At 39.0% G+C, this 27,946-nt stretch overlaps 2 non-coding genes across 2 annotated transcripts; one reads left to right on the top strand and one right to left on the bottom strand.

Moving 5' to 3' along the window:
• The first annotated feature begins 12,483 nt into the window (after positions 1-12,483).
• On the top strand, positions 12,484-12,591 carry LOC112704392 (small nucleolar RNA R71). Its single transcript, XR_003155018.1, has one exon. It is a non-coding gene; the product is annotated as a small nucleolar RNA R71 (small nucleolar RNA).
• Positions 12,592-18,802: 6,211 nt separating this feature from the next.
• On the bottom strand, positions 18,803-18,910 carry LOC112704578 (small nucleolar RNA R71). Its single transcript, XR_003155195.1, has one exon. It is a non-coding gene; the product is annotated as a small nucleolar RNA R71 (small nucleolar RNA).
• Between the last annotated feature and the right edge of the window lie 9,036 nt (positions 18,911-27,946).

Below are 27,946 nucleotides of genomic sequence, written 5' to 3'. Positions count from 1 at the left end.
CACGTTCGTGGGGGCTGGCCATTCGGCCATGCCTGGACCATCACTTATGTATTTTCAACGGTGGAGTTTCTACACACCATAGATTAAGGGTGTGGAGCTCTGCTGTACCTCAAGTTTCAATGCAATTACTACTATTTTCTATTCAATTCAGCTTATTCCTGTTTTAAGATATTCGTTGCACTTTAACATGATAAATGTGATGATTCGTGACACTCATCATCATTCTCACCTATGAACGCGTGACTGACAACCACTTCCGTTCTACCTTAGCACGAGCGAGTATCTCTTGGATTCCTTAACCAGAATCTTTGTGGTATAAGCTAGAACCCTTTGGCGGCCACTCTTGAGGATCCAAAAAGTCTAAACCTTGTCGGTGGTATTCCGAGTAGGATTCAGGGATTGAATAGCTGTGACGAGCTTCAAACTCGCAATTGTTGGGCGTGATGACAAATGCAAAAGCATCAATCGATTCTATTCCGACATGATCGAGAACCGACAGATGATTAGCCGTGCTGTGACAATAGCATTTGGACCATTTTCACTGAGAGGATGGGATGTAGCCATTGACAACAGTGATGCCCTACATACAGCTTGCCATGGAAAGTAGTATAAAGGATTGAAAGTAAGAAAGCAGTACGTTGCAGAGATTCAACAGGGACAAAGCATCTCCATGCACTTATCTGAAATTCTCGTCAATGATTTACATAAGTGTCTCTATTTTATTTTATGCTTTATTTATTATGAATTTTCGAAAACTCCATAACCATTTATAATACGCCTAACTGAGATTTACAAGATGAACATACCTTGCTTCATACTAACAATCTCCGTGGGATCGACCCTTACTCATGTAAGGTTTATTACTTGGACGACCCAGTGCACTTGCTGGTTAGTTGTGCGGAGTTGTGACAAAGTGTGATTCACGTTTGAGAGCACCAAGTCATTGGGGCCATTGTTGATGATCACAATTTCGCCTACCAACAGCTCTATGTGATCTTGGGGCAAGTATCAACCTAATATCTGCATCCACTATCAGAAAGCTTGGCTTGACTAAAGAAGTTAAACCAACCCGAATATGCCTCCAATTTGCTGATGGCTCCATTAAATATCCATCAGGCGTAATTGAGGACATGATTGTCAAGGTTGGGCCATTTGCCTTTCCCAATGACTTTATAGTGCTGGAAATAGAGGAGCACAAGAGTGTAACTCTCATTCTAGGAAGACCTTTCCTAGCAACTGGACGAACCCTCATTAATGTCCAAAAAGGGGAGGTGAACCTGAGAGTCAATGAGGATGAGTTTAAGTTGAATGCTGTCAAAGCTATGCAGCATCCAGACACATCAAAAGACTGCATGAGAGTTGATATTATTGACTCCCTAGTGGAAGAAGTCAATATGACTGAAAGTTTCGAATCAGAGCTAGAGGACATCTTTAAAGATGTTCAGCCTGATTTGGAGGGACCAGAGAAAACAGAAGAACCCCTGAAAACTCCTCAGAAAGAGGATAAGCCTCCTAAACCCGACCTCAAACCACTACCACCATCCCTGAAAAATACGTTTCTAGGAGAGGATGCAACTTTTTCTGTGATCATAAGCTCTGCCTTAGAGCCACAGGAAGAGAAAGCACTACTTCAGGTGCTAAAGACACAAAAGACAACTCTTGGGTGGTCCATAAGTGATCTTAAGGGCATTAGCCCAGCTAGATGCATGCACAAGATCCTATTGGAGGATGATGCTAAGCCAGTGGTTCAACGACAGAGGCGACTAAATCTGGCCATGAAGGAAGTGGTGCAGAAAGAGGTCACTAAATTACTAGATGCTGTGATTATTTATCCTATTTCTGATAGCCCCTGGGTGAGCCATGTCCAAGTCATCCCAAAGAAAGGAGGTATGACAGTGATTCATAATGAAAAAAATGAACTGGTTCCTACAAGAATAGTTACAGGGTGGCGTATGTGTATTGACTACAGAAGGCTCAATACAGCCACCAGAAAGGATCATTTTCCTTTACCATTCATAGACCAGATGCTAGAAAGACTAGTAGGTCATGACTATTACTGCTTTTTGGATGGCTACTTAGGCTATAACCAAATTGCAGTTGATCCTCAGGATCAAGAGAAAACAGCATTCACATGTCCATCTGGAGTATTTGCCTACAGAAGGATGCCATTTGGTCTGTACAATGCACCTACAATCTTTTAGAGATGCATGCTCTCTATTTTCTCTGATATGGTAGAAAAATTTCTGGAAGTCTTCATGGATGACTTCTCTGTATTTGGAGACTCATTCAGCTCCTGTCTTGATCATCTAGCACTTGTTCTGAAAAGGTGCCAAGAGACTAACCTGGTTTTAAACTGGAAAAAATGTCACTTTATGGTGACTGAAAGAATTGTCCTTGGGCATAAAATTTCGAACAAAGGAATAGAGGTGGAACAAGCTAAGGTAGAGGTAATTGAAAAATTACCACCACCCACCAACGTTAAGGCAATCAGAAGCTTTCTGGGACATGCAGGATTCTACAGGAGGTTTATAAAGGATTTTTCAAAAATCGCAAAACCTCTGAGTAATCTACTAGCTGCTGATACACCATTTGTCTTTAACATAGAGTGTTTGCAGGCCTTTGAGACTCTCAAGGCTAAGTTGGTCACAGTACTTGTCATTTCTGCACCAGACTGGACATTACCATTCAAATTAATGTGTGATGCCAGTGACCATGCTATTGGTGCAGTACTAGGACAAAGCATAACAAGCTTCTGCACATCATTTACTATACCAGCCGTGTTCTAAATGACGCACAAAAGAATTACACAACCACAGAAAAAGAGCTGCTTGCATTGGTTTATGCCATTGACAAGTTTAGATCTTATTTAGTAGGATCAAAAGTGATTGTGTACACTGACCATGCTGCTCTCAAATATCTACTCACAAAGCAGGATTCAAAACCCAGGCTCATAAGATGGGTATTGCTTCTGCAAGAGTTTGATATAGAAATAAGAGACAGAAAAGAAACAGAGAACCAAGTAGCTGATCACCTGTCCCGGATAGAACCAGTAGCAGGGGCGTCTCTTCCCCTGACTGAGATCTCTGAAACCTTTCTGGATGAGCAACTCTTTGCCATTCAGAAAATACCATGGATTGCAGACATTGCAAACTATAAGGCTGTAAGATTCATACCCAAAGAGTACAGTAGACAGCAAACAAAAAAATTAATTTCTGATGCAAAGTACTACTTGTGGGATGAACCATATCTCTTTAAGAGATGTGCAGATGGAATGATCCGTAGATGTGTGCCTAGAGAAGAAGCACAGAAGATCCTATGGCATTTCCATGGATCACAATATGGAGGATATTTCGGAGGTGAGCGAACAGCCACAAAAGTCCTCCAATGTGGCTTCTACTGTCCTACCCTCTATAGAGTCTCTCGAGAGTTTGTACGTAACTGTGACAGTTGCCAGAGAGATGGTAATTTGCCTCACGGTTATGCCATGCCTCTTCATGGGGCCTTTCCCACCATCATACTCAAACACTTACATTCTGGTGGCATTAGATTACATATTTAAATAGGTAGAGGCAATTGCCACACCCACTAATGATACTAAGACAGTGCTGAAGTTCCTCCAAAAGCATATCTTCAATAGATTTAGTGTCCCCAGAATACTAATCAGTGATGGAAGAACTCATTTCTGCAATAAACAGCTTGACTCTGCTCTGATCCGATATGGAATTAACCACAAAGTGGCAACTCCATATCATCCACAGACAAATGGGCAGGCTGAAGTCTCAAATAGAGAACTAAAACGAGTCCTGGAACAGACTATAAGTACCCATAGAAAGGATTGGCCAAGGAGTCTAGATGATGCTCTATGGGCAAACAGAAGTGCATTCAAAACTCTTATAGGGACCTCTCCATACCAACTTGTGTATGGAAAAGCCTATCACCTGCCAGTGGAACTGGAACACAAGGCCTACTGGGCAACCAGATTCCTAAACCTTGATGCCAAGTTAGCTGGAGAGAAAAGATTGCTCAAGTTGAATGAGCTAGAGAAATTCAGACTCAATGCTTTCGAAAATGTAAAAATTTACAAAGAGAAAGCAAAAAGATGGCATGACAAGAAACTGTCATCCAGAGTCTTTGAGCCAGGACAGAAGGTTCTGCTGTTTAACTCTAAGCTCAGATTGTTCCCTGGGAAATTAAAATTCCGGTGGAGGGGACCATATGTGATCACAAGTGTGTCACCATATGGATATGTAAAGCTTCAGGATATTGAATCTGACAAAAAGTTCATTGTTAATGGATAGAGAGTCAAACATTATCTTGAAAGCAATGTTGAGCAAGAATGCTCAAAACTAAGACTAGACTAAAGCTCAGTAAAACTCCAGCTAAAGACAATAAAGAAGCGCTTGCTAGGAGGCAACCCAGTCATTAGCAATGGTTCTTGTTATTTAAATAATAATTATAGGAGTTTGATATAAATTATCTTTAAGGTTAATTGTCAAATGCAGAAGTTTACAGAGTTACAGAAGGATTCATAACACAAAGCAGAGAAAAGGAGCTCACTAGCTCGAAAATGCTAGTAAGAGGCATTTTGGGCGTTAAACGCCAGAATGGGTACCATCCTGGGCGTTTAACGACAGTAAAGATACCATTTTGGGCGTTAAACGCTAGAATGGGTATCATTTTGCACGTTTAACACCAGAGTTGCAGCATCCTGGGCGTTCAGAAAAACGCCCAGTAACAAAAGATTCCTGGCGTTTAACGCCAGCCAGGGTACCTAGCTGGGCGTTAAATGCCCAAATTGGCCAACAAATGGGCGTTAAATGCCAGAATGGATACCATTCTGGGCGTTTAATGCCAGAACTAATAAGGGGAGGTGATTCTGTTTTCACTTCAATTTTTTTCAAATTTTCATGTTTTAATTCATAATTTTTTGCATAAACCTGTTACAAATTTTCATCTCTCAAATTCAATTTTCAAAAATTTAATAATCTTCTAAATTCTTTTTAATTTTCTTTCCAAATCCCTTTCAAATCTTTTTCAAAAACTCATTTATCTTTTAAATTTTTTTCCAAATCTTTTCCAACTCATCATATCATCTTTTAATTCTTAGATGCATCAACAAAAATTCAGATTTAACTTCTTTATATCTTGTCCATATCTTTTGAGTTTTAAAATCTCATCTTTTTCATATCATGATTCATCTTTTACAAATCATATCTTTCTATCATGTCTTTTTCAAAATTTTCGAAACCCACCCCCTCCCTTTTAAATACACGTTCGGTCATCCCCATACCTCCACCATTCGAATTTGTCTCCCCTCTATTCCTCTCCTTTCCTTTCTTTTGCTTGAGCATAAGCAAACCTCTAAGTTTGATGTGTTTTTCCGTGATCACTGAGCAAAACCTCACCAAGATCATGGCTCCTAAAGGAAAACAAACCACTTTAAGAGGCAAGAAAGAGAATAATCCAAAACCACTTTGGAATCATGAGAGGTTCTTAACCAAAGAACATGCAGACCATTACCTCAAAATAATGGATTTGAGGTCAGTGATCCCGGAAGTTAAGTTTGATCTGAAAGAAGACGAATATCCAGAGATCCAAGAACAGATTCGAAACAGAGGTTGGGAAATCCTACCTAATCCTGAGACAAAGGTGGGAAGAAACATGGTCTAGGAATTCTACTCAAATCTATGGCTAACGGATAAACAAAGAATGACGGGAACTGCCTTCCATATCTTTCGAACTATGGTCAGAGGGAAGACTATTTACTTCCACCTTGACAAAATAAGAGAGGTCCTCAAGTTGTCTCAACTACAAGATGATACAGAATCCTTTAATAGGAGAATGGTGAGAGAAGATAAGCATTTGGACCAAGTTCTAGAGGACATATGCCTCCCTGGAACTAAGTGGATAACCAACTCAAAATGTGTCCCAAACTAACTCAAGAGAGGAGATCTCAAACCAGTCGCTAGGGGCTGGTTGGACTTCATTGGGCATTCTATACTACCCACTAGCAATCACTCTGAGGTCACTGTCAAAAGAGCAGTGATGATTCATTGTATTATGCTAGGAAACGAAGTGGAGATTCATCATCTAATTTCTTGTGAGATTTACACAATTGCAAATAAGAACTCCACTGAAGCCAAATTGGCTTACCCAAGCTTAATCTCTCTGCTATGTAAAGATGCTGGGGTAAAGATGTAAGTGGATGAGTTCATCTCAGTCGAGCATCCAATCACTAAAAAGTCAATGGAGGGACAAGTACACGACAACTCCACTAAGTGGAGGGCGCAGTAGTTCCTCCCAGAAATCCCTCAAATTGACTATTGGGCCCTTCTAAAAGCATCTGTCACCAAGCTGCAAGAAGCTATGGATCAACTTAAGGAAGAACAGCAAAATCAAAATTGCATGCTCTGCAAACTGCTTAAGGAACAAGAAAAGCAAGGGCATGAGCTACAGAAGCTGAAGCACCAGAAGCTCTCCCTTGAGGGACCAGACACCCCACAGATCGAAGGAGCATCCATCTCCTAAAATAAAGGTTGTTGAGCCCTAATCTTAAATCTGTGATAACTTTTATTATTAGAAACCTATCTTAAGAATTACATGAGTATTAGTAATTAGGGTCTATATTTTTATTTTTATTATCTCTAGGTAAGCTATAATTTATTCTTCTTATCATCACTAAACATGAATAAAATAGTATATTTTCTTTAGAGTAAGGAGGCAATTATTTCAAGTTTTCAATAAGAAAAATTCTAATTATTTTTATGTGGTGGCAACACTTTTTGTCTTCTGAATGAATGCTTAAACAGTGCATATTTTGTATAGTGAAGTTTACGAATGTTAAAATTGTTGGCTCTTGAAAGAATGATGAAAAGAAAGAGAAATGTTATTGATAATCCAAAAAATCACAAAATTGATTCTTGAAGCAAGAAAAAGCAGTGAAAAATAAAAGCTTGCAAAAAAAAGCAAGCAGAAAAAGCCAATAGCCCTTTAAACCAAAAGGCAAGGTTAAAAAAGATCCAAGGCTTTGAGCATTAATGGATAGGAGGGCCCAAGGGAATAAAATCCTGGCCTAAGTGGATAAATCAAGCTGTCCCTAACCATATGCTTGTTTCATGAAGGTCCAAGTGAAACGCTTGAGACTGAGTGGTTAAAGTCGTGATCCAAAGCAAAAGAGTGTGCCTAAGAACTCTGGGCACCTCTAACTGCGGACTCTAGCAAAGCTGAGTCACAATCTGAAAGGTTCACCCAGTTATGTGTCTATGGCATTTATGTATCCTGTAGTACTACTGGAAAACAATATGCTTAGGGTCACAGCCAAGACTCATAAAGTAGTTGTGTTCAAGAATCAACATATTAAACTAGGAGAATCAATAACAATATCCGAATTCTGAGTTCCTATGGATGCCAATCATTCTGAACTTCAAAGGATAAATTGAGATGCCAAAACTGTTCAGGAGCAAAAAGCTACTAGTCCCGCTCATCTAATTAGAATCTGAGCTTCACTTAAAACTCTGAGATGTATTGCCTTTTGATTTTCTTTCTAACCTATTTTATTTATCTAGTTTCTTGGGGACAAGCAACAGTTTAAGTTTGGTGTTATGATGAGCGGATATTTTATATGCTTTTTGGTGGTATTTTTCATGTAGTTTTTAGTATACTTTAGTCATTTTTAGTATATTTTTATTAGTTTTTATGCAAAAATCACATTTCTGGACTTTACTATGAGTTTGTGTGTTTTTCTGTGATTTCAGGTATTTTCTAGCTGATATTGAGGGACCTGAGCAAAAATCTGATTCAGAGGCTAAGAAAGGACTGCAGATGTTGTTGGATTCTGACCTCCCTGCACTCGGAATAGATTTTCTGCAGCTATAGAAGTCTAATTGACACGCTCCCAATTGCGTTGGAAAGTACACATCTAGGACTTTTCAGCAATATATAATAGTCCATACTTTGCCTGAGATTTGATAGTGCTAAATGGCGTTTACACGCCAGCTTTTTACCCTTTTCTGGCGTTAAATGCCAGAACTGGCATAAAAGTTGGAGTTAAATGCCCAAACTGGCACCAAAGCTGACGCTTAATGCCAGGAATAGGCTATGCACGTGAAAGCTTCAATGCTCAGCCCAAACACACACCACGTGGGCCCCAGAAGTGGATTTCTGCACTATCTATCTCAGTTTACTCATCTTGGGCTGAGCATTGAGCTTCACATGTGTGGAGGCTTCTCTTGGAGTTAAACACCAGCTTTGGTGCTAGATTGGGCGTTTAACTCCAACTTTTATGCCAGTTATGGTGTTTTAACGCCAAAAAAGGGTAGAGAGCTGGCGTTTTGACGCCATTTTATGTCATCAAAACTCACGCAAAGTATGGACTATTATATATTGTTGGAAAGCCCTGAATGTCTACTTTCCAACGTAGTTACGAACACGCCTTTTAGAGTTCTGTAGCTCCAGAAAATCTACTTTGAGTGCAGAGAGGTCAGAATCCAACAGCATCTGCAGTTCTTTGTAAGCTTCTGAATCAGATTTTTGCTCAGGTCCCTCAATTTCAGCCAGAAAATACCTGAAATCATAGAAAAACACACAAACTCATAGTAAAGTCCAGAAATGTGAATTTTGCTTAAAAACTAATAAAAATATACCAAAAACTAACTAAATCATACTAAAAACTATATAAAAATAATGTCGAAAAGCGTATAAATTATCCGCTCATCACAAAATAGGATAAAAAGAAGAGAATATACAATGAATCCCACAGTATCAATGAAACTTAGTCCTAATTAGATGAGCGGGGCTTGTAGCTTTTTGCTTCTGAACAGTTTTGGCATCTCACTTTTTCCTTTGAAATTCAGAATGATTGGCATCTCTAGGAACTCAGAATTTAAGATAGTGTTATTGATTCTCCTAGTTAAGTATGTTGATTATTGAACACAGCTACTTTTTGAGTCTTGGCCGTAGCCCTAAGCACTTTGTTTTCCAGTATTACCACCGGATACATAAATGCCACAGACGCATAACTGGTGAACCTTTTAAGATTGTGACTCAGCTTTGCTAAAGTCCCCATTTAGAGGTGTCCAGAGTTCTTAAGCACACTCTTTTACTTTGGATCACGATTTAACCACTCAGTCTCAAGCTTTTCACTTGGACCTTCATGACACAAGCACATGGTTTGGGACAGCTTGATTTAGCCGCTTAGGCCTGGATTTTATTTCCTTGGGCCCTCCTATCCATTAATACTCAAAGCATTGGATCCTTTTTACCCTTGCCTTTTGGTTTAAAGGGCTATTGGCTTTTTCTACTTGCTTTTTCTTTTTCTTTTTTTTCTCTCTTTTTTTTCACCATTTTTTTTATTTTCTCTTTTTTTCTCAAACTTTCTCATTCACTGCTTTTTCTTACTTCAAGAATCAATTTTATGATTTTTCAGATTATCAATAATATTCCTCTTTGTTCATCATTCTTTCAAGAGCCAACAACTTTAACATTCATAAACAACAAGATAAAAAATATGCACTATTCAAGCATTCATTTAGAGAACAAAAGTATTGCCACCACATCAAAATAATTAAACTAGTTTCAAGATAAAATTTAAAATCCAAGAACTTCTTGTTCTTTTGTAATTAAGCACATTTTTCATGTAAGAGAGGTGAAGGATTCATGGACTCATTCATAGCTTTAAGACATAGACACTAGATACTAATGATCATGTAGTGAAGACACAAACATAGATAGAACATACAACATAAAGCCGAAAACAGAAAAATAAATAGACAAGGAGATTAAAGAATGAGTCCACCATAGTGAGGGTGGCATCTTCCTCCTCTTGAAGAACCTATGGAGTGTTTGAGCTCCTCAATGTCTCTTCCTTGCCTTTGTTGCTCCATCCCTAGTGATTTTGGTGCTCCTATCCTTAGTTACTCGCAATAGTTGTGTGGAGGAAAATGTATCTCTTGAGGCATCTCAGGGATTTCTTGATGAGGGAATTTCTCATGCTCTTGTTGAGGTCCATGAGTGGGCTCTCTTGTTGTGCAGTCAAATGCTCTACTACTGAGCTATAGACCCTTGAGATGAATCTCTCCATCTCCCGTGACTCAAAGGTGGAAGCTTTTGTCTTCTCTTTTCTCTTTCTAGAGGTTTCTCCAGCCTTAGGTGCCATAAATGGTTATGGAAAAACAAAAAGCACTGCTTTTACCACACCAAACTTAAAATGTTTGCTCATTCCCGAGCAAAAGAAGAAGGAAAGATGTAGAAGACAAAGAAAATAGAGGAGATGGAGGGTGTATAGGGTTCTTGGGGAAGAGTGTTATAGAAAGGTGTAAAGAGGATAGAGAGTGAGTTAAGATTGGTGGGGATCCTGTAGGGTCCACAGATCCTGAGCGGTCAAGGAATTCTTCATTCCTGCTCCAATTGGGCATTCACAACGCCTTAGAGTGCAATTCTGGTGTTTAAACGCCACTCTGCTGTCCTGTTCTGGCGTTTAAATGCCAGCTTTCCTTCTTGTTCCAGCGTCTAAAAGCCAGTTTGTTGCCCTGTTTTGGCGTTTAAATGCCAGTCTGGTGCCCTATTCTGGCATTTAAATTCCCAGAAAGGTGTCAGACTGGGCGTTTAAATGCCCATTTTGCTTAAACGCTAGTAAGTCCTTCCTCCAGGGTGTGCTGTTTTCAATGCTATTTTTGAACTTTTTTTTCTTTATTTTTGTCTTTGTGACTTCACATGATCATCAACCTAAAAGAAAACAAAATAATATAGATAAAATTAAACTAAAATTGGGTTGCCTCCCAATAAGCGCTTCTTTAATGTCAATAGCTTGACAGTGATCTCTCATGGAGTCTCACAGATGATCAGAGTATGGTTGAGATCTTTCAACACCAAACTTAGAGTTTGGCTGTAGCCTTCCAACACCAAACTTAGAGTTTGAATATGGGGGCTCTGTTTGACTCTGTATTGGGAGAAGCTCTTCATGCTTACTCTCTATGGTTACAGATGGAGAACCTTGAGTCTTTACTACAAGGCATTCTTTATTCACATGAAGGATCAATTCTCCTCTGTCAACATCAATCACAGCTCTTGCTGTGGCTAGGAAGGGTCTTCCAAGGATGATGGATTCATCCTCATCCCTCCTAGTGTCTAGGATTATGAAATCAGCAGGGAAGTAAAGGCCTTCAACCTTCACTAGCACGTCCTCTACTAGTCCATAAGCCTTTTTCATAGATTTATCTGCCATCTCCAATGAGAATTTGGCAGCATGTACCTCATAGATTCCCAGTCTCTCCATTACAAAGAGGGGCATCATGTTTATCCCTGACCCCAGGTCACACAGAGCTTTTTTCAAAGGTCATGGTGCCTATGGTACAGTGTATTAAGAATTTACCAGGATCATATTTCTTTTGAGGTAAAGATTGCTGAACCAATGTATTCAGTTCATTGGTGAGCAAGGGAGGCTCTTCCTCCCAAGTCTCATTACCAAACAGCTTGGCATTCAGCTTCGTGATTGCTCCTAAATATTGGGCAACTTGCCCTTCAACAATGTCTTCATCCTCTTTAGAAGATGAAAAGTTATCAGAGCTCATGAATGATAAGAGGAAGTCCAAGGGAATCTCTATGGTCTCTATATGAGCCTCAGATTCCTTTGGTTCCTCATTAGGGTATTCCTTGCTGACCATTCGACGTCCCCTGAGGTCTTCCTCATTTGGATTCACGTCCTCCTCCTCCTCTAAGGTTTCAACCATGTTGACTATATCAATGGCCTTGCACTCTCCTTTGGGATTCTCTTCTGTATTGCTTTGGAGAGTGCTAGGAGGAGTTTCAGTAACCCTTTTACTCAGCTGGCTCACTTGTGCCTCCAAATTTCTAATGGAGTATCTTGTTTTAGTCATGAAACTAAGAGTTAGATAGATCAGAGACTATGTTTACTATGCTAGAAGGATTCTGCTCAGAATGCTCTGTCTGTTGCTGAGATGATGATGGGAAAGGTTTGCTATTGCTAAACCTGTTTCTTCCACCATTGTTATTATTGAAGCCTTGTTTCTGTTGATCCTTCCATGAAAAATTTGGATGATTTTTCCATGAAGGATTATAGGTGTTGCCAAAGGCTTCACCCATGTAGTTCACCTCTGCCATTGCAGGGTTCTCATGATCATAAGCTTCTTCTTCAGAATATGCTTTTTTAGTACTATTGGATGCATTTTGTAATCCATTCAGACTCTGAGATATCATATTGACTTGTTGGGTCAATATTTTGTTCTGAGCCAGTATGGCATTCAGAACATCAATTTCGAGAACTCCTCTCTTTTGAGGCGTCCCATTACTCACAGGATTCCTCTCAGAGGTATACATGAACTGGTTATTTGCAACCATTTCAATAAGTTCCTGAGCTTCTGCAGGAATTTTCTTTAGGTGAATGGATCCACCTGCAGAGTGGTCCAGTGACATCTTGGAAAATTCAGACAGACCATCATAGAATATATCTAATGTGGTCCATTCTGAAAGCATGTCAGAAGGACACTTTTTGGTCAGTTACTTGTATCTTTCCCAAGCTTCATAGAGGGATTCACCATCTTTTTGTCTAAAGGTCTAAACATCCACTCTATGCTTGCTCAGCTTTTGAGGAGGAAAGAACTTGGCTAAGAAAGCCATGACCAGCTTATCCCAAGATTCCAGGCTATCTCTAGCTTGTGAGTCCAACCAAGTTCTAGCTCTGTCTCTTACGGGAAAAGGGAAAAGCATAAGCTTGTAGACTTCAGGATCAACTCCATTGGTCTTAATAGTATCACAGATCTGCAAGAACTCAGTTAAGAACTGATAAGGGTCTTCTGATGAAAGTCCATGAAACTTGCAGTTCTGTTGCAGTAGAGAAACTAATTAAGGCTTTAGCTCAAAATCGTTTGCTCCTATGGCAGGGATTGAGATGCTTCTTCCATAAAAGTTGGAAGTTGGTGTAGTAAAATCACCAAGCACCTTCCTTGCATTATTGTTTGGTTTAGCCATAATTGTTTCTTTTGCTGCTTCCTTTTCGAAAATTTCAGGGAGGTCCTCTTCAGTGTTTTGTGCTTTAGCTGCTCTCAGCTTCCTCTTCAGAGTCCTTTCAGGTTCCGGATCAGCTTCAACAAGTATGCTTTTATCTTTGTTCCTGCTTATATGAAAGAGAAGAAAACAAAGAAAATATGGAATCCTCTATGTCACAGTATAGAGATTCCTTGAGGTGTCAGAGGAAAACAAGAATGGAAGGATGAGGTAGGTAAGAAAGAATGGAGTTCGAATTGACAATGGAGGAGGAATCTTAGTGTTTAAAATAGAAAAAGATAAGAGAGGGGGAAGAATTTTCGAAAATTTTCATTAAAATTCAAAGCAATTAGTTAAAAAAGAATTTTGAAAAAAAATTAATGTTTTTTTGAAAATTAAAAGTGAAAAAGGTAGTTAAGTGGTTTTGAAAAAGATAAGAAATAAATTTGAAAAAGATAAGAATTTAGAAAAAGATTTTTGAAATTGATTTTGAAAAATATATGATTTGAAAAAGATATGTTTGAAAAGATATGATTGAAAAAGATTTGATTTTGAAAAAAATATGAAGATTTGAAAAAGATTTGATTTGAAAACAAAATTCCTCTCCTTGTGTCATCCTGGCGTTAAACGCCCAGGAGCTACATGTTTTGGGCATTTAACACCCAATTGCTACATGGTTTGGGCGTTTAAACGCCCAGCCAAGTACCCTGGCTGGCGTTTAAACGCCAGTTTTCCTTCTTCACTGGGCATTTTAAATGCCCAGCTTTTTCTCTGTAATTTCTCTGCTTTATGTTCTTGGATCTTTATTTTGCGAAATTCTTTATTCAAAGAGATATGTTTTCAATTTTGAAAAATAACAAAATGAGTCAAAACATACAATTCTTGGATTAAAAAACAAGATATATGCAAGAACATTATGAACGTCAAGATGAACACCAAGAACAATCTTGAAGATCAAGATGAACATCAAGAACTCAGTTTTCTTAATGAAAGAAAACATGGAGGACACCAAACTTAGAACTTTCTCATGTTTGGGCCACATGAATGCAGGAATGCATATGTAGAACATCATGCAGTGCAAATCAATAAATCATGAAGATCAAACAAGGCAATTCATTAAGAACGACTTAAAGATCATCAAGAACACAATGTATGTGTTTCAAAAATTGCAAGACAATTAAAATCATGCAATTGACACCAAACTTAAAATTTGGCCCTAGATTCAAACAAGAACCATGAAATATTTTTGAGTTTTTATGATTTTATGAATTTTTTTGTATTTTTCGAAAATTATATTTGAAAAAATGAAAAAGAAGGAAATTTTTTGAAAGATTTTTGAAAACTTTTTGAAAATAAAATAATGGTTAAAACAAAAAGAAAATTACCTAATATGAGCAACAAGATGAACCATCAGTTGTCCAAACTCGAACAATTCCCGGCAACGGCGCCAAAAACTTGGTGCACGAAATTGTGATACACAATGGCGCCAATAACTTGGTACGCACAATTGTAATCTCAACTCTTTTTCACAACTTCGCACAACTAACCAGCAAGTGCACTGGGTCGTCCAAGTAATAAACCTTGCGTGAGTAAGGGTCGATCCCATGGAGATTGTCGGCTTGAAGCAAGCTATGGTCACCTTGTAAATCTCAGTCATGCGGATTCAAATGGGTGATAGAGTTTTCATAATTAAAAGATAAATAAACATAAAGTAAATATAGAGATACTTATGTAATTCATTGGTGGGAATTTCAGATAAGTGTATGGAGATGTTTCATCCCTCTTGAATCTCTGCTTTTCTGCTGCCTTCATCCAATCCTTCATACTCCTTTCCTTGGCAAGCTGTATGTTCGGGTTTCACCGGCGTCAATGGCTACCTCCCGTCCTGTCAGTGAAATGGTTCAAATGCGTTGTCACCGCACGGCTAATCATCTGTCAGTTCTCGATCATGTTGGTATAGATTCCCGTGATCCTTTTGTGTTTGTCACTACGCCCAACACTCGCGAGTTTGAAGCTCATCACATTTATCCCTTCCCAGATCCTACTCGGAATACCACAGACAAGGTTTAAACTTTCTGAATCTTAGGAATGGCCGCCAATAATTCTAGCTTATACCATGAAGACTCTGATCTTTTGGAATGGAGGCTAAGAGATACACGTTCAATCTAAGGTAGAACGGAAGTGGTTGTTGATGAGCAAATAATTTATACGCTTTTTGGCATTGTTTTTAGGTAGTTTTTAATAGGATCTAGCTACTTTTAGGGATGTTTTTATTAGTTTTATGCAAAATTCACATTTCTAGACTTTACTATGAGTTTGTGTGTTTTTCTGTGATTTTAGGTATTTTCTGGCCGAAATTGAGGGACCTGAGCAAAGGACTGCTAATGTTGTTGGATTCTGACCTCTCTGCACTCGAAATGAATTTTCTAGAGCTACAGAACTCCAAATGGCGCGCTCTTAACTGCGTTGGAAAGTAGACATCCAGGGCTTTCCAGAAATATATAATGGTCTATACTTTGTTCGAGCTTAGATGATGAAAACTGGCGTTCAACGCCAGCTCCATGCTGCATTCTGGAGTAAAACGCCAAAAACACATCACAAACAGAGTTAAACGCCAAACAAATGTTATAACTTGGCGTTTAACCCCAAGAGAAGCCTCTGTACGTGTAAAGCTCAAGCTCAGCCCAAGCACACACCAAAATGGGCCCCGAAAGTAGATTTCTGCACTTAGACTTATTTCTGTAAATCTTAGTAGCTAGTTTAGTATAAATAGAACTTTTGACTTTTGTACTAAGGGTCTTTTTCCCTAATTTCGAATTCATATGTCATTTCAGGGGAGGCTGGCTATTCAGCCATGCCTAGACCATAACTTATGTATTTTCAACGGTGGAGTTTCTACACACCATAGATTAAGGTGTGGAGCTCTACTGTACCTCTAGAATTAATGCAATTACTAGTGTTCTTCTTTTCAATTCAAGCTTATTCTTATTCTAAGATATTCGCTGCACTTCAATCTGATGGATGTGATGATCCGTGACACTCATCATCATCTGTCTTTATGAACGCGTTCCTGACAACCACTTCCGTTCTACAAACGAAAGCTAGAGTGAATATCTCTTGGATTCCTTAATCAGGATCTTCGTGGTATAAGCTAGAATTATTGGCAGCCATTCTTGAGAATTCGGAAAGTCTAAACCTTGTCTGTGGTATTCTGAGTAGGATTCAGGGATTGAATGACTGTGACGAGTTTCAAACTCGCGATTGTTGGGCGTAGTGACAGACGCAAAAGAATCATTGGATTCTATTCCGACATGATCGAGAACCGACAGATGATTAGTCGTGCTATGACAGAGCATTTGGACCATTTTCACTGAGAGGATGGGATGTAGCCATTGACAATGGTGATGCCCTACATACAGCTTGCCATAGAAAGGAGTAAGAAGGATTGGATGAAGGCAGTAGGAAAGCAGAGATTCAGAAGGAACAAAGCATCTCCATACACTTATCTGAAATTTCCGCCAATGATTTACATAAGTATCTCTATCTTTATTTTCTATTTATTTATCCTTATTTTTGAAAACTATTATAACCATTTGAATCCGCCTAACTGAGATTTACAAGATGACCATAGCTTGCTTCATACCAACAATCTCCGTGGGATCGACCCTTACTCACGTAAGGTATTACTTGGACGACCCAGTGCACTTGCTGGTTAGTTGTGCAAAGTTGTGACAAAGTGTGATTCACGTTTGAGAGCTCCAAGTCTATTGGCACCATTGTTGATGATCACAATTTCATGCACCAAGTTTTTGGGGCCGTTGCCGGGGATTGTTTGAGTTTGGACAACTAATGGTTCATCTTGTTGCTCAGATTAGGTAATTTTCTTTTCAAAAAGTTTTCAAAAAAAAATTTTCTTTCTTTGTTTTGGTTTTTCCAAAAAGTAATTTTCGAAAAAAACCAAAAAAAATTATAAAATCATAAAAATCAAATATTTTGTGTTTCTTGTTTGAGTCTAGTGTCAATTTTTAAGTTTGGTGTCAATTGCATGTTTTAAAAACTTTTGCATTTTTCGAAAATTCATGCATGTGTTCTTTATGATCTTCAAGTTGTTCTTGGTAATTCTTCTTGTTAGATCTTCATATTTTCTTGTTTTGTGTCTTTTGTTGTTTTTCATATGCATTTTTGTATTCATAGTGTCTAAACATGAAAAATTTCTAAGTTTGGTGTCTTGCATGTTTTCCTTTTCTTGAAAATTTTTCAAAAATAGTTCTTGATGTTCATCTTGATCTTCAAAGTGTTCTTGGTGTTCATCTTAACATTCATCGTGTTCTTGCATGTTTTCTTTGTTTTGATCTTAATTTTTCACGTTGTGAGTCATTTTTGTATTTTTCTCTCTCATCATTAAAAATTCAAAAAATCAAAAAATATCTTTTCCTTGTTTTACTCATAATTTTCGAAATCTTTGGGTTGACTTAGTCAAAATTTTTTAACATAAGTTGTTTCTTGTTAATTAAGTCAAGATTTCAATTTTAAAAATCCTATCTTTCCAAAATCTTTTTCAAAAATCAAATCTTTTTCATTTTTCTTTTATGATTTTCAAAAATTTGAAACTATTTTTCAAAATCTTTTCTTATCTTTATTTCATAATTTTCAAAAACTTTACTAACAATTAATATGATTGATTCAAAAATTTGAAGTTTGTTACTTTCTTGTTAAGAAATGTTCAATCTTTAAATTCTAGAATCATATCTACTTTCTTGTTAGTCCAGTAACTAATTTTAACTTTAAAAATCAATTCTGTTTCAAAATATCTTTTCTAACTTCTTATCTTTTCAAAATTGATTTTCAATTCTTTTTCAACTAGCTAATTGACTTTTTGTTTGTTTCTTATCTTTTTCAAAACTACCTAACTACTTTTCTCTCTCTAATTTTCGAAAATTACCTCCCTCTTTTTTAAAATTCTTTTAATTAACTAATTGTTTCAAATTCTAATTTTAATTTTATTTCTTCTTTTAATTTTCGAAAATCACTAACCATTTTTTCAAAAATAATTTTTTGAAATTCTCTCCCTCTCATCTTCTTCTATTTATTTATTTAATTACTAACACTTCTCTTCATCTTAAAAATTCAAACCCTTCCTTCTTCTCTGTGTTCGAATTTCTCTCTTCTCCTTTTTCTATTCTTCTTCTTCTACTCACATAAAGGAATCTCTATAGTGTAACATAGAGGATTCCTCTTTCTTTTCTGTTCTCTTCTTTTTCATATGAGCAGGAGCAAGGATAAGGACATTCTTGTTGAAGCATATCCTGAACCTGAAAGGACTCTGAAGAAGAAGCTAAGAGAACCTAAAGCACAACAATCCAGAGAAAACCATACAAAGAATCTCGAAAAAGAGAGAGACATGGCCGAACCCAATAACAATGGTGGAGGCGCAAGGAGGATGCTTGGTGACTATACTACACCTACTTCCAAATTTGATGGAAGAAGCATCTCAATCCCTGCCATTGGAGCAAATAGTTTTGAGCTGAAACCTCAACTAGTTGCTCTAATGCAACAGAACTGCAAGTTTCATGGACTTCCATCAGAAGATCCCTATCAGTTTTTAACTGAGTTCTTATAGATCTGTGAGATTGTTAAGACTAATGGAGTAGATCCTGAAGTCTACAGGCTCATGCTTTTCCCTTTTGTTGTAAGAGGCAGAGCTAGAACATGGTTGGACTCACAACCTAAAGATAGCCTGGACTCTTGGGATAAGTTGGTCACGACCTTTTTGGCTAAGTTCTTTCCTCCTCAAAAGCTGAGCAAGCTTAGAGTAGATGTTCAGACCTTCAAACAAAAAGATGGTGAATCCCTCTATGAAGCTTGGGAAAGATACAAGCAGATGACTAAAAGGTGTCCTTCTGACATGCTTTCAGAGTGGACCATTTTGGATATATTCTATTATGGTCTATCTAAGTTTTCTAAGATGTCACCGGACCATTCTACAGGTGGATCCATTCACCTAAAGAAAACGCCTATAGAAGCTCAAGAACTAATTGACATGGTTGCAAATAACCAATTCATGTACACTTCTGAGAAGAATCCTGTGAGTAATGGGACACCTCAAAGGTAGAGAGTTCTTGAAATTGATGCTCTGAATGCCATATTGGCTCAGAACAAAATGTTGACTTAGCAAGTCAACATGATTTCTCAGAGTCTGAATGGATGGCAAAATGCATCCAACAGTACTAAAGAGGCATCTTCTGAAGAAGAAGCTTATGATCCTGAGAACCCTGCAATGGTAGAGGTGAATTACATGGGTGAACCCTATGGGAACACATATAATTTTTCATGGAGAAATCATCCAAATTTCTCATGGAAGGATCAACAAAAGCCTCAACAAGGCTTTAACAATGGTGGAAGAAACAGGCTCAACAATAGCAAGCCTTTTTCCATCATCTTCTCAGCAACAGACAGAGAATTCTGAGCAGAGTTCCTCTAACTTAGCAAATATAGTCTCTGATCTGTCTAAGGCCACTTTAAGTTTCATGACTGAAACAAGGTCCTCCATTAGAAATCTGGAGGCACAAATAGGCCAGCTGAGTAAGAAAATCACTGAAACTCCTCCTAGTACTCTCCCAAGCAATACAGAAGAGAATCCAAAAAGAGAGTGCAAAGCCATTGATATTGTCTACATGGCCGAATCCAAGGAGGAAGGGGAGGATGTGAATCCCAATGAGGAAGACCTTATGGGACGTCCCCCAGACAGAAAGGAGTTCCCTATTGAGGACCTAAAGGAATCTGAGGATCATATAGAAACCATAGAGATTCCATTAAACCTCCTTTTACCATTCATGAGCTCTGAGAACTATTCTTCCTCTGAAGAGGATGAAAATGTAACTGAAGAGCAAGTTGCTCAATATCTAGGAGCCATCATGAAGCTGAATGCCAAGTTGTTTGGTAATAAGACTTGGGAAGGTGAATCTCCCTTGCTCATTAGTGAACTAGATACATGGGTTCAGCAAACTCTACCTCAAAAGAAACAAGATCCTGGTAAATTCTTAATATCCTTTACCATAGGCACCATGACCTTTGAGAAGGCTCTGTGTGACCTGGGGTCAGGTATAAATCTTATGCCACTCTCTGTAATGGAGAAGCTGGGGATCTTTGAGGTAAAGGCCGCCACATTCTCATTAGAGATGGCAGAAAAGTCAATAAGACAAGCTTATGGATTGGTAGAGGACGTGTTAGTGAAGGTTAAAGGCCTTTACATCCCTGCTGATTTCATAATCTTAGACACTGGGAAGGATGAGAATGAATCCATTATTCTTGGAAGACCCTTCTTAGCCACAGCAAAAGTTGTGATTGATGTTGAGAGGTGAACTAATCCTTCAATTGAATGGGGACTACCTTGTGTTTAAAAGCTCAAGGATCTTCCTCTACAACCATGGAGAGGAAGCATGAAAAGCTTCTCTCAATACAGAGTCAAACAAAGCCCCCACAATCAAACTCTAAGTTTGATGTTGGGAGGCCACAACCAAACTCTAAGTTTGGTGTTGAACCCCCACATTCAAACTCTAAGTTTGGTGTTGGGAGGTCCCAACAATGCTCTGATGATCTGTGAAGCTCCATGAGAGCTCACTGTCAACCTATTGACATTAAAGAACTGCTTATTGGGAGGCAACCCAATTTTTAGTTATCTATATTTCTATTTATGTTTTATTAGGTTTATGATCATGTGGAGTCACAAAACAAGTGCAAAAAATTAAAAACAAAATCAAAAATAGTAGAAGAAAAAGCACACCCTGAAGGAAGAGCTTACTGGCATTTAAACGCCAGTAAGGAGCATCTGGCTGGCGTTCAACACCAGAACAGAGCATGAAGCTGATGTTGAACACCAGAAACAAGCAGCAGTCTGGCATTTAAATGCCAGGATTACACCTTGAGGAGAGTTGGCGTTAAATGCCAGAAATAAGCATGGAAGTGGCGTTCAACGCCAGAAACATACTGCAGATTGGCGTTGAACGCCCAAAACAAGCATGGAAGTGGCGTTTAACGCCAGAAACATGCTACAGTCTGGCATTAAACACTAGGATTGTAGGCAGAGGGCATTTTACACGCCTAATTGGTGCAGGGATGATTCATCCTTGACACCTCAGGATCTGTGGACCCCACAGGATCCCCACCTACCTCAACTCACCTTCTCTCTCTCACACCTTTTCATAACACTCTTCCCCAAACATCATTCACCAATCACCTCAATCACTCTTCCTTAATCACCTCTTCACCACTCACATCCATCCACACTTCCCCAAAAACCCCACCTACCTTCAAATTCAAAATCTCTTTCCCACCCAAACCCACCCTAAATGACCGAACCCCATTCCCTCTCCCTCAACTATATAAACCCCTCCATCCTTCTTTATTTTCACACAACACAACTCTCTCTTCTCCCCCTTGACCGAAACCCACACACCTCTCCCTTTCCTCCATATCTTCTTCTACTTCTTCTATTCTTTCTTCTCTTGCTCGAGGGTGAGCAACATTCTAAGTTTGGTGTAGCAAACGCATAGCTTTCTTATTTTTCCATAACCATTGATGGCACCTAAGGCCGGAGAAACCTCTAGAAAGAAGAAAGGGAAGACAAAAGCTTCCACCTCCGAGTCATGGGAGATGGAGAGATTCATCTCAAAAGCCTATCAAGACCACTTCTATGAAGTTGTGGCCAAGAAGAAGGTGATCCCTGAGGTCCCTTTCATGCTCAAGAAAAATGAGTATCCGGAGATCCGACATGAGATCTAAAGAAGAGGTTGGGAAGTTCTTACCAACCCCATTCAACAAGTCAGAATCTTACTGGTTCAAGAGTTCTATGCCAATGCATGGATCACTAGGAACCATGATCAAAGTATGAACCCGAACCCAAAGAATTGGCTTACAATGGTTCGGGAAAAATGCTTAGATTTCAGTCCGGAGAACGTAAGGTTGGCGTTTAACTTGCCTATGATGCAAGAAAACGCACGCCCATACACTAGAAGGGTCAACTTTGACCAAAGGTTGGACCAAGTCCTCATGGACATATGTGTGGAAGGAGCTCAATGGAAAAGAGACTCAAAAGGCAAGCCGGTTCAATCGAGAAGACTGGACCTTAAGCCTGTGGCTAGAGGATGGTTGGAGTTCATCCAACGCTCCATCATCCCCACTGGCAACCGATCCGAAGTTACTGTGGATCGGACCATCATGATCCATAGCATCATAATTGGAGAGAAAGTAGAAGTTCATGAAGTCATCTCTATAAAACTCTACAAAGTAGCCAAAAAGCCTCCACCTTAGCAAGGCTAGCTTTTCCTCATCTCATTTGCCATCTATGCTACTCAGCTGGAGTTGTCATAGAAGGAGACATCCTCATTAAAGAGGACAAGCCCATCGCTAAGAAGAGGATGGAGCAAACAAGAGAGGCCATCCATGGATCTCAAGAGACGCATGAGGAAGCTCATCATCAAGAAATCCCTGAGATGCCTCAAGGGATGCATTTTCCTCCAAACAACTATTTGGAATAACTCAACACTTCTCTAGAAGGATTGAGTCATGACATGAACCAATTAAGGGTGGAACACCAAGAGCACTCCATCATTCTCAATGAGATTAGAGAAGATCAAAGAGCTATGAAGGAGGAGCAACAAAGGCAAGGAAGAGACATAGAGGAGCTCCAGAACACCATTGGTCCTTCAAGGAGAAGGCGTCACCATCACTAAAGTGGACTCATTCCTTAACTTCCTTATTCTTATCTCCCTATTTTTAGGTTTTTGAGCTTCATGTTTATCTATGTTTAGTCTTTACTACATGATCATTAGTGTCTAGTGTGTATGTCTTAAGGCTATGAATAATTCCATGAATCCTTCACCTTTCTTAAATGAAAAATGTTTCTAATACAAAAGAACAAGAAGTACATGAGTTTCGAATTCATCCTTGAAATTAGTTTAATTATATTGATGTGGTGATAATACTTTTTGTTTTCTGAATGTATGCTTGAACAGTGCATATTTTTGATATTGTTGTTTATGAATGTTAAAATTGTTGGCTCCTGAAAGAATGAGGAACAAGAGAAATGTTATTGATAATCTGAAAAATCATAAAATTGATTCTTGAAGCAAGAAAAAGCAGTGAAAAAGAAGAAGCTTGCGAAAAAAAAGCAAGCAGAAAAAGCCAATAGCCCTTAAAACCAAAAGGCAAGGGTAAAAAGGATCCAAGTCTTTGAGCATCAATGGATAGGAGGGCCCAAGAAAATAAGTCCAGGCCTAAGCGGCAAAATCAAGCTGTCCCTAACCATGTGCTTGTGGCATGCAGGTCCAAGTGAAAAGCTTGAGACTGAGTGGTTAAAGTCGTGATCCAAAGCAAAAAGAGTGTGCTTAAGAGCTCTGGACACCTCTAACTGGGGACTTTAGCAAAGCTGAGTCACAATCTGAAAAGGTTCACCCAGTCATGTGTCTGTGGCATTTATGTATTCGGTGGTAATACTGGAAAACAAAGTGCTTACGGCCACGGCCAAGAGTCATAAAGTAGCTGTGTTCAAGAATCAACATACTAAACTAGGAGAATCAATAACACTATCTGAATTCTGAATTCCTAGAGATGCCAATCATTCTAAACTTCAAACGATAAAGTGAGGTGCCAAAATTGTTCAGAAGCAAAAAGCTACAAGTCCCGCTCATCTAATTAGAACTAAGCTTCATTGATGTTTTGAGATTTATAGTATATTCTCTTCTTTTTACCCTAATTGAATTTCAGTTGCTTGGGGACAAGCAACAATTTAAGTTTGGTGTTGTGATGAGCGGATAATTTATACGCTTTTTGGCATTGTTTTTAGGTTGTTTTTAATAGGATCTAGCTACTTTTAGGGATGTTTTAATTAGTTTTTATGCAAAATTCATATTTCTGGACTTTACTATGATTTTGTGTGTTTTTCTGTGATTTCAGGTATTTTCTGGCTGAAATTGAGGGACCTGAGCAAAAATCTGATTCAGGCTAACAAAGGACTGCTAATGCTGTTGGATTCTGACCTCCCTGCACTCGAAATGGATTTTCTAGAGCTAAGGAACTCCAAATGGCTCGCTCTCAACTGCGTTGGAAAGTAGAGACATCCAGGGCTTTCCAGCAATATATAATGGTCCATACTTTGTTCGAGCTTAGACGACGCAAACTGGCGTTCAACGCCAGCTCCATGTTGCATTCTGGAGTAAAACGCCAGAAACACATCACAAACCAGAGTTAAACACCAAACAGACGTTACAACTTAGCATTTAACCCCAAGAGAAGCCTCTGTATGTGTAAAGCTCAAGCTTAGCCCAAGCACACACCAAAGTGGGCCCCGAAAGTGGATTTCTGCACTTAAACTTATTTCTGTAAACCCTAGTAGCTAGTTTAGTATAAATAGAACTTTTGACTATTGTACTAAGGGTCTTTTTCCATAATTTCGAATTCATATGTCATTTGGGGGGAGGCTGGCCATTCGGCCATGCCTAGACCATAACTTATGTATTTTCAATGGTGGAGTTTCTACACACCGTAGATTAAGGTGTAGAGCTCTGTTGTACCTCGAGAATTAATGCAATTACTAGTGTTCTTCTATTCAATTCAAGCTTATTCTTATTCTAAGATATTCGCTGCACTTCAATCTGATGGATATGATGATTCGTGACACTCATCATCATCCGTCCTTATGAACACGTGCTTGACAACCACTTCCGTTCTACAAGCAAAAGCTAGAGTGAATATCTCTTGGATTCCTTAATCAGGATCTTCGTGGTATAAGCTAGAATTAATGGCGGCCATTCTTGAGAATTCAGAAAGTCTAAACCTTGTCTGTGGTATTCTGAGTAGGATTTAGGGATTGAATGACTATGACGAGCTTCAAACTCACGATTGTTGGGCATAGTGACAGACGCAAAAGAATCACTGGATTCTATTCCGACATGATCGAGAATTGACAGATGATTAGCCGTGCTGTGACAGAGCATTTGGACCATTTTCACTAAGAGGATGGGAAGTAGCCATTGAGAACGGTGATGCCCTACATACAGCTTGCCATAGAAAGGAGTAAGAAGGATTGGATGAAGGCAGTAGGAAAGCAGATATTCAGAAGGAACAAATCATCTCCATACACTTATCTGAAATTCCCACCAATGATTTACATAAGTATCTCTATCTTTATTTTCTGTTTATTTATCCTTATTTTCGAAAACCATTATAACCATTTGAATCCGCCTAACTGAGATTTACAAGATGACCATAGCTTGCTTCATACCAACAATCTCCGTGGGATCGAACCTTACTCACGTAAGGTATTACTTGGACGACCCAATGCACTTGCTGGTTAGTTGTGCAAAGTTGTGACAAAGTGTGATTCACGTTTGAGAGCTCCACGTCTATTGGCGCCATTGTTGATAATCACAATTTCGTGCACCAGTTGTCAGTCACACGTTCATAGGTGAGAATGATGATGAGTGTCACGGATCATCACATTCATCATGTTGAAGTGCAGCGATGATGAGCGGATAATTTATACGCTTTTTGGCATTGTTTTTATATAGTTTTTAGTAAGTTTAAGCTACTTTTAGGGATGTTTTCATTAGTTTTTATGTTAAATTCACATTTCTGGACTTTACTATGAGTTTGTGTGTTTTTCTGTGATTTCAGGTAAATTCTGGCTGAAATTGAGGGACTTGAGCAAAACTCTGAAAAAGGCTGACAAAAGGACTGCTGATGTTGTTGGAATCTGACCTCCCTGCACTCGAAATGGATTTTCTGGAGCTACAGAACTCCACTTGGCGCGCTCTCAACGGCGTTGGAAAGTAGACATCCAGGGCTTTCCAGCAATATATAATAGTCCATACTTTATTCGAAGAATGACGACGTAACTTGGCGTTGAACGCCAAGTTCATGCTGCTGTCTGGAGTTAAACGCCAGAAAAACGTCATGATCCGGAGTTGAACGCCCAAAACACGTCATAACTCGGAGTTCAACTCCAGGAGAAGCCTCAGCTCGTGGATTGATCAAGCTCAGCCCAAACATACACCAAGTGGGCCCCGGAAGTGGATTTGTACATCAATTACTTACTCATGTAAACCCTAGTAGCTAGTCTAGTATAAATAGAATAAGTTACTATTGTATTAGACATCTTTGGTCTCAGTTTTGTTTTATTCTTCATCTTAGGAGATCATTGATCACGTTTTAGGGGGCTGGCCATTCGGCCATGCCTGAACCTTTTGCTTATGTATTTTCAACGGTGGAGTTTCTGCACACCATAGATTAAGGGTGTGGAGCTCTGCTGTACCTCAAGTATTAATGAAATTCTACTTTCTTTTATTCAAATTCTCTTTTATTCTTATTCCAAGATATTCATTCGTACCCAAGAACATGATAAATGTGATGAGTTAGATAACCCTCATTATCATTCTCACTTATGAACGTGCGTGATTGACAACCACTTCCGTTCTACATGCAACAAGAGCTTGAATGTATATCTCTTAGATTCCCCAACAGAATCTTCGTGGTATAAGCTAGATGGATGGCGGCATTTATGAGGATCCGGAAAGTCTCACCTTGTCTGTGGTATTCCGAGTAGGATCCTGGGAATCCGGAAAGTCTAACCTTGTCTGTGGTATTCCGAGTAGGATTCCGGTAATGAATGACTGTGACGTGCTTCAAACTTGTAACCTGCTGGGCGTTAGTGACAGACGCAAAAGAATCAATGGATTCTATTCCAGTAGGAGCGGGAACCAACCGGTGATTAGCCGTACTGTGACAGAGGGTGTGAGCATTAGTTTTCACTGCGAGGATGGGATGTAGCCATCAACCATGGGTGATGCCTCCAGACGATTAGCCGTGCGACTGACAACCGCATAGGATCATTTTCCCGAGAGGATGAAAGTAGCCACAGCTGATGGTGAACCCCTATACAAAGCTTGCCATGGAAAGGAGTAAGAAAGATTGAGTAGAAGCAGTAGGAGAGCAGGCGTCCGTGAGCCATGCAGCATCTCCATTCACTTATCTGAAATTCTCACCAATGAATCTGCATAAGTCTTCTATCCCTTTTATTATTCCTTTTTATTTATTATTTATTCCAATAATCACAATTACCCTTTAATCTGCCTAACTGAGATTTACAAGGTGACCATAGCTTGCTTCATACCAACAATCTCTGTGGATTCGACCCTTACTCACGTAAGGTTTATTACTTGGACGACCCAGTACACTTGCTGGTTAGTTGAACAGAGTTGTGAATTCAACCAGTGCCATAATAAGAAAAATCCTAAGTTCCACAATTCTACAATAAATGCAAATCAAAGAATAGTGATCACAATTTCGTCCACCAAGTTTTTGGCGCCATTGCCGGGGATTGTTCGAGTATGGACAACTGACGGTTCATCTTGTTGCTCAGATTAGGAACAAGGATAAAGGCACTCTTGTTGAAATTGATCCAGAACCTGAAAGGACTCTGAAGAGAAAATTAAGAGAAGCTAAATTACAACAATCCAGAAACAACCTTTCAGAAATTTTCGAACAAGAGAAGGAGATGGCCGAAAATAATAATAATAATGCAAGGAGAATGCTTGGTGACTTCACAAAGCCAACGTCCAAGTTTGATGGAAGAAGCATCTCCATTCCTACCATTGGAGCCAATAACTTTGAGCTTAAACCTCAACTAGTTGCTTTAATGCAACAAAACTGCAAGTTTTATAGACTTCCATCTGAAGATCCTTATCAGTTCTTAACTGAGTTCTTGCAGATCTGTGAGACTGTAAAGACGAATGGAGTTGATCCTGAAGTCTACAGGCTCATGCTTTTCCCTTTTGCTGTAAGAGACAGAGCTAGAATATGGTTGGATTCACAACCTAAGGATAGCCTGGACTCCTGGGATAAGCTGGTCACTGCTTTCTTAGATAAATTCTTTCCTCCTCAAAAGCTGAGC

Source organism: Arachis hypogaea, chromosome 7 (assembly GCF_003086295.3).
Source record: "Arachis hypogaea cultivar Tifrunner chromosome 7, arahy.Tifrunner.gnm2.J5K5, whole genome shotgun sequence".
NCBI lineage: Eukaryota > Viridiplantae > Streptophyta > Magnoliopsida > Fabales > Fabaceae > Arachis > Arachis hypogaea.
Note: the sequence above shows the minus strand (reverse complement) of the source record. Positions and strands in the feature narration are given on the sequence as shown.